The sequence below is a fragment of the Musa acuminata genome, unplaced genomic scaffold, assembly GCF_036884655.1.
Source record: "Musa acuminata AAA Group cultivar baxijiao unplaced genomic scaffold, Cavendish_Baxijiao_AAA HiC_scaffold_562, whole genome shotgun sequence".
NCBI lineage: Eukaryota > Viridiplantae > Streptophyta > Magnoliopsida > Zingiberales > Musaceae > Musa > Musa acuminata.
The window spans coordinates 98-7500 of NW_027020802.1; the positions used below are offsets into that span (position 1 = coordinate 98).

At 33.6% G+C, this 7403-nt stretch overlaps 1 long non-coding RNA gene and 2 other non-coding genes across 3 annotated transcripts; 2 read left to right on the forward strand and 1 right to left on the reverse strand.

Moving 5' to 3' along the window:
- Positions 1–3964: 3964 nt before the first annotated feature.
- On the forward strand, positions 3965–5091 carry LOC135661651 (uncharacterized). Its single transcript, XR_010507350.1, has 2 exons — positions 3965–4259; positions 4318–5091. It is a non-coding gene; the product is annotated as an uncharacterized LOC135661651 (long non-coding RNA).
- On the reverse strand, positions 4494–4566 carry TRNAF-GAA (transfer RNA phenylalanine (anticodon GAA)). The gene has a single exon. It is a non-coding gene; the product is annotated as a tRNA-Phe (tRNA).
- Positions 5092–6227: 1136 nt separating the features above from the next.
- On the forward strand, positions 6228–6300 carry TRNAT-UGU (transfer RNA threonine (anticodon UGU)). Its single transcript has one exon. It is a non-coding gene; the product is annotated as a tRNA-Thr (tRNA).
- Positions 6301–7403: the final 1103 nt, after the last annotated feature.

Genomic DNA, 7403 nt, shown 5'->3' on the forward strand with positions numbered 1-7403 from the left:
CAAGAGAACAATAGCCTGACAAATATTTGGTTCGGTCCGATTCAGGCGCGAATTCAGTTGCCAAATCAAATAGAACCCGCCATTGATTTGATAGTTGATAAGGTAAATACCCAGCCCATTCAATGCTAGGCATAATGAGTATAAGGGCCTCAAAATAACCTCTTTTCGTCCTATGAACTTTAAGGTGTATGAAGTCTCATATTCGACTGTTGCAGCGGAGCGATAGAGATTCCATTTAACTTAGGTTGATCTAGGCCGAAGGCAGACCTAAGTCAAGATAACCCTTCTTTGAAACACTTTGGTATTGCTCCTAGATCAGAATACAAATAATAAATCAGAGCACATGGAACCATCTCATTATCTTCCTCTAAAGAAAAAATATGGTGGACTAACTGATCTTTACATCAGTTGATGAAAGAGCCCAATGCAACAAAATGCATGTTGGGTCTTTGAAACAGTTCGAATCATTTCGATAATAATCAGTTTGATCTGTTTTACGAGAAGGTCTACGGTTCGAGTCCGTATAGCCCTAATCCTAATATATTATATTTTTGTTTAGTATATAGTTTAGTGTTTAGTATATAGTTTAGTATGGTTTTCATTTCTATGGGACCAACCAAGTCTAATCCTAAGTCACATGGGTCTAGGACCTATTCTTTTCTTGGTCTTGGGTCTTGTCTTGTATTTGGAGAATCCCCCTAACTAATCACTAATCGTTTTTTGGCAGAACAAGAGCAACCTTATTGATTGATTCAGAGATAATGGAGAGATAACGAATTGGGCCTAAATATATTAACGTTTCTTCTTCTATATTCTATGAGTTGAGTGGGTTTGTGGATTTGATTTGGTCCGTCGAATCATTCGATAATGTGTGATTCTTTCTATTTGAAAATGTTATGTAAATCATTTATGATTCCGTCGATTATACTACTCCACTCTTTGCTATGTTTCATTGTCTAGTATAGGTTTGCTGTAAAACCTTTTTCTTGTAGCGAAATCTAACCCATTGCTTGGTCTTACCATTATATTATTAAGCGTTATTGCCGTAACAAAACAAACAAGTATTTTGGTTCATTCCAAATCGTAATCTTTGTTTAGTATTAGAGATTGGTCCGAAATAGAATGAATCTTTCATTCTAACTCTAATGAAATAACTCGATTCTTCTTATTTATTTCTGAGGAGGTGGGATAGTACAGGTTCCAAGTTTCCAATTTTTTGTATAGAAAGATATAAGTTGTTATATGTCACCTCTCAATTCAACGGATTGAATCAATTAAGAAAAATAGAAATGAAATCTAGGACAAGAAAAAGATAAAAAATCATTCGATGCATTAGATTATGTATTCATATTCGTATCAAATCAATAGAAGCAATGATCCTATACCCAGATTTTAATGAAAAAGGAATACTTCGAATAATATAGAATATGCTAGAAATCCCTAGACATTTTACCCCATATGACTATTGAAAAATTTAAGTTTTAAAAAAAGGAAATGAAATTATTATTATTTCATTATGTTGATTATATATAATCAACATAGTATTCTAATGAATATAGTATTCATAGTATTTAATTATAGGATATTTACTTTACTATATTATAGGGTATTGATATTTATTATAGTTATAGGCATAGGAATAGTTATAGGCATAGGATATTTTAGTATTTTATTACCTTTTTCTAGAGGATAGAGAACCCAAGACAAAGTGAGAGAGTTTTGTTTGTGTAAGAGCATCCTATGTCTACACCATATCTAAATAGAATCGAAATCCAAAATGTAAGTGGGATTCCATTAGATGAATCTTTAAACAAAACATGCCCCACAGCAAACAAACTCTAAACTATGCAGTTTGATTTGATCAAAATCAATTCTTGTTTCGCCTAAGATAAGAAGTTATGGATGAATTGACAATTCCGATTCGAATCGAATAATTCAGCATATTCCACAATTAATAGGAGTACATTTATGTTTCTGCTTCACGAATATTGATATTTTCTGGGCATTTCTAATAATATCAAGCGTTATTCCTATCTTGGCATTTGTAATTTCCGGAGTTTTAGCCCCGTTAGTGAAGGACCAGAGAAGCTCTCTAGTTATGAATCGGGTATAGAACCCATTGGGGATGCTTGGTTACAATTTCGAATCCGCTATTACATGTTTGCTCTAGTTTTTGTTGTTTTTGATGTTTGAAACGGTCTTTCTTTATCCATGGGCAATGAGTTTCGATGTATTGGGTGTATCTGTATTTATCGAAGCTTTAATTTTTGTGCTTATCCCAATTGTTGGTTCAGTTTATGCATGGCGAAAAGGAGCATTGGAATGGTCTTAACTGAATATTCAGACAATCAAAATAAAAATGAAGGAAAAGATTACATTGAGACAGTTATGAATTTGATTGAGTTTCCCTTAGTTGACAAAACAATTACCAATTCAGTTATTTCAACTACATTGAATGATCTTTCGAATTGGTCAAGACTTTCCAGTTTATGGCCGCTTCTATACGGTACCAGTTGTTGTTTCATTGAATTTGCTTCATTAATAGGCTCGCGATTCGACTTTGATCGTTATGGATTGGTACCAAGATCGAGTCCTAGACAAGCAGACCTAATTTTAACAGCCGGCACAGTAACAATGAAAATGGCTCCTTCTTTAGTAAGATTATATGAGCAAATGCCTGAACCAAAATATGTCATTGCTATGGGAGCTTGTACTATTACAGGAGGGATGTTCAGTACTGATTCTTATAGTACTGTTCGTGGAGTCGATAAGCTAATTCCTGTCGATGTCTATTTGCCGGGCTGCCCACCTAAACCAGAGGCGGTTATAGATGCTATAACGAAACTTCGTAAGAAAATATCTCGAGAAATCTTTGAAGATAGAACTGTGTCTCAACAGGAAAATCGATGTTTTACTACCAATCACAAGTTTTGTGTTAGACGCAGTACTCATACTGGAAATTATGATCAAGAATTGCTCTATCAATCACCATCTACTTCAGAGATACCTTCTGAAACATTTTTCAAATCCAAAAGTTCAGTATCTCCCCATGAATTAGTGAATCAGACAAGGTAAGGTTCTTTTGTGCAGAATAAGAAAGAAAGGGTCAATCTTTAAAAATTTCATTGTAAATTGAAATACTCATACAAATACAAATGTGGGAGAGATCAAGAAGATGCAGCAGGATCGTTTATCTGATTGGTTAGTCAACCATGATTTAGTTCATAGATCTTTGGGCTTTGATTGCCGAGGAATAGAAACTTTACAAATAAAAACCGAGGATTGGGATTCCATTGCTGTCATTTCATATGTATATGGTTACAATTATTTACGCTCCCAGTGTGCCTATGATGTAGCACCAGGCGGATTTTTAGCCAGTGTGTATCATCTTACGAGAATACAGTATGGTATAGCTAAACCAGAAGAGGTATGCATAAAAGTATTTGCCCCAAGGAATAATCCTAGAATCCCGTCTGTTTTCTGGATTTGGAGAAGTGCTGATTTTCAAGAACGCGAATCTTATGATATGTTGGGAATCTCTTATGATAATCATCCACGCCTTAAACGTATTTTGATGCCGGAAAGTTGGATAGGTTGGCCCCTACGTAAGGACTATATTACCCCCAATTTCTATGAAATACAAGATGCTCATTAAATGATAAGAAATTAATGTTTACTTAATACGACTATGACACGATTCCAGATTTCTTTCAAGTGAAGGAATATTTTTACGTTCCGTTCTAGATGAAAGAAAGTAACCGGACTTTAATTCGTATTATGGATAACCTAAAAAAAACTTCATTTATATTCCAAAATTTGGAATAGATCATATCCATTTCGTATGAGCAGAAACAATGGGATGAATCAAAAGAGTTCTGCACTATGAACTTTGTACCGCGCACATAACTTACTTAGATGTAGATGGACCTCGGAAAGTAACGTAAGCAAGAGTGAAGAAATGGAATAAATGTCAAAATATGAAATGAAGAAATGAAAAGGGATTGGATTTTATTTGTACTGTGTCTGAAGTGCATTCTGTCTATTGCTATCTTTTAACTCCTCTCGACTTTTAAGTTTTTTTTTACTTTTACTTATTTATTTTTATTTTGAATATAGATGAAGACTTAATATTCTTTTTGAATGAGAGAAAGCACAGTATGAAGAAACAAGAAAGAAAAAAGAGACGGGAGCATAATCTCACTTTGTTCTTTACCATAACCATCCATACATATATTTTTTACCAATCCCCCCAAGGGGAGGTATATATATATATACATCTAGATGAGTAAATATGTAACCAATCCCCCCCAAGGGGAGGTATATATATATATATATATCTAGATGAGTAAATATGTAATAGATGAGTAAATATATGTAATAGATGAGTAAATATGTAACATCTAGATGAGTAAATACGTATCATGCTCTAGACTATTAACGCCCGATCTATCTCGATTAATTTGTATGAATATCTATCCGATACATTATTTACGTGTCAGGAACCAGATTTGAACTGGTGACACGAGGATTTTCAGTCCTCTGCTCTACCAACTGAGCTATCCCGACCATTTCCCGTGCATCATCCTAGTAGAGTACTTGTGTCTATGTTAATTAAAGGGACTAAAAAGTAGTAAAAAATTTGACAAGTAAGTGTAAGGATAATGATATGGACTGTGAATGATTCAATAATAGAGATTCTTTGCCCATATATGTTCATTTGTACAGGTTCTATCCAAATTGGGATAAGATCCAAGGATTTTAGTTCGGATCCGTTTGTGAAAGAGTAGAGTGAATGAGAAAGATAGTGAATTTTGTTTGAACTGAACCACTGATGAAAAAAAAGAAGAGGATAAATACTTAGGAAGTAAAATAGGCTTTTTATTGGGGATAGAGGGACTTGAACCCTCACGATTTAAAAAGTCGACGGATTTTCCTCTTACTATAAATTTCATTGTTGTCGGTATTGACATGTAGAATGGGACTCTCTCTTTATTCTCGTCCGATTAATCAGTTTTTCAAAAGATCTATCAAACTCTGGAATGAATGATTTCATAATTGAATATTCGATTCTTCCTTCAACTTCCATTGAAATGGATTCATAATAACTCTGAATTTTTCATATTATAATTATATATAATTATAATATAATAGATTCGGGTCATGATTAATCGTTTGATATGGCAGTATGTATACATACGTATTAGGTATATAGGACCATCTTTTCTGTAATTTTTATAGACGGATTCCTGCTACCAACAAAACGTAGTCAACTCCATTCGTTAGAACAGCTTCCATTGAGTCTCTGCACCTATCCTTTTAAATTCTAGTTTTATAAACCTTTGTTTTCTCAAATAAGGATTTGGCTCAGGATTGCCCATTTTTAATTCCAGGGTTTCTCTGAATTTGGAAGTTACCACTTAGCAGGTTTCCATACTAAGGCTCAATCCAATCAAGTCCGTAGCGTCTACCGATTTCGCCATATCCCCTTTGATACCAAGACCTAGTTGGAATTCAACTATCCTTTTCATTTATTTTGTTTGTTTGGACCCGTTGAATTCGTTAGATAATGATTTCTATATTGAAAAAGTGTATGCTGCTGTTTGATTTTTTTGGCTATCCCCCATCAGTTCATTTATATTGAATGAACCTTGTTTCAATCAGAAATGATTCTATCATTGATGTATCCGCAATTCAATATGGATAGATATATCCAACATATATATGTTTCTCCCTCCCTTTCATTTTTACAGTGCGATTTGGAATAGTGGAACGGTCGATATTCATTCTTCTTTTTTTTTTGTCCTATCTCCTCCTTTTCCGAATCAAACCAGAGGAATGTCTCATTTTCATTTAGATTGTATCTTTATCCTTATCTTTTTTTTTATCTTAGGACCGATTCGCTATAGCTATAATTAACATAATATAAATATATAAAATATAAATATATAAATAAATACATTATGTTGTATATTATAGTTAGATATAGTTAGAATAGTCAGAAGAATAGTCAGAATTATTATTATAGTTAGTTATAGTATATAGTTTAGAAGTATACTATATAACTATATAGAACTATACTATACTATATAGTTATATAGTTATAGTATAGTTATATAGTTATAGTTCATAGTTAATATTAAACGAATAGCTAATAGATAAGATCAGCTAATAGCTAAAATCCGGTAGTTTCCTCAATTTCTATATACTATTTCTGTTATGTTATGTGAGCCCGCTTAGCTCAGAGGTTAGAGCATCGCATTTGTAATGCGATGGTCATCGGTTCGACTCCGATAGCCGGCTTTTTCTCTATCGATTTTTCCGTGATTGATAATCTCTCTCCTCCTTTTCCCATATGTTATGTCGTGGTAACTTGCAACCATGACCAAAAAATGTATTGGAACAATTAGATCTCTCTCTACCGAACAAATCATAAACGGAGCTGCAACTTCCTATATATACAAAAAATCCGGATATTGATACAATTTATTTATTCTACTTTGTAGTATTTCGGTAAATTTAGCTTTGCTTTGTTTATCCCTTAGTTCAGTCTTAATTTATAGTTCAGTTTTCATTTTTTTATTCTGAAAAAATGAAATTTCAATAAAATCCATAAAATTAAAAAGGAGTCTTTATGTCTCGTTACCGAGGACCTCGTTTCAAAAAATACGCCGTCTGGGGGCTTTACCAGGACTAACTAGTAAAAGACCTAGATCCGGAAGTGATCTTAAAAACCAATTGCGTTCTGGGAAAAGATCGCAGTATCGTATTCGTCTAGAAGAAAAACAGAAATTGCGTTTTCATTATGGTCTGACAGAGCGACAATTACTTAGATATGTGCATATCGCTGGAAAAGCTAAAGGGTCAACAGGTCAGGTTTTACTACAATTACTTGAGATGCGTTTGGATAACATCCTTTTCCGATTGGGTATGGCTTCGACCATTCCTGGAGCCAGGCAATTAGTTAACCATAGACATATTTTAGTTAATGGTCGTATAGTGGATATACCAAGTTATCGTTGTAAACCCAGAGATATTATTACTACGAAGGATAAACAAAGATCGAAAGCTCTGATTCAAAATTATATTGCCTTATCCCCCCCCGAGGAATTGCCAAAACATTTGACTTTTGACTCATTCCAATATAAAGGAGTAGTAAATCAAATAATAGATAGTAAATGGATCGATTTGAAAATAAATGAGTTGTTAGTCGTAGAATATTATTCCCGTCAGACTTGAACCTAACGAAAATAACAAAGAAAGTTTCAGAGAATTTTGTCTCTTTTCGCCGAAATAAAATAAATAGATCTAAGGCCTTGATCCGCATTTTTCTCATTCACGTATCACAAATGGATCAGCAGTAAGATTTTTTTGCTCTTTCTTTTTCCGATATTTGTATTTTACGT